A 453-nucleotide genomic window follows, 5' to 3' on the forward strand; every position below is an offset into this window, starting at 1 on the left:
GTATGCATTAGTACATTTGTTGATGTATGTGTTAGTTGTGGATATTATATTTAAATGAATATATTAAATATTTATTAAACAATATTATAGTACTAATTAAAATCTATTTCATTGCGATAAAATTTCTTCAACATCAATGAATATGCACTGTTTATTAACATTTGAGTCTTCTCTCTATTTAAACTGATCAGAAGCCTGAAGTGTTAGTAATGGATTTAAATGAACATATTAAATATTTATTGAAGAATATTATAGCACAGGGTAAAAATGATCGATGAAATATATCTAATTGCGTTTACTCTTTCTCACGGTACTCGTGCATACGTTTACTCTCAATGAATTCTGAATTGCAACTGACCTATCCAACTACTCTCTTATTTGTTCTCTTTTCTTTCACACATTACATAAATATACACAATCTATATCCATATACAATTCATTCATTACCTCATA

This window comes from Eufriesea mexicana, unplaced genomic scaffold, assembly GCF_001483705.2.
Source record: "Eufriesea mexicana isolate 0111107269 unplaced genomic scaffold, ASM148370v2 scaffold2467, whole genome shotgun sequence".
Lineage (NCBI taxonomy): Eukaryota > Metazoa > Arthropoda > Insecta > Hymenoptera > Apidae > Eufriesea > Eufriesea mexicana.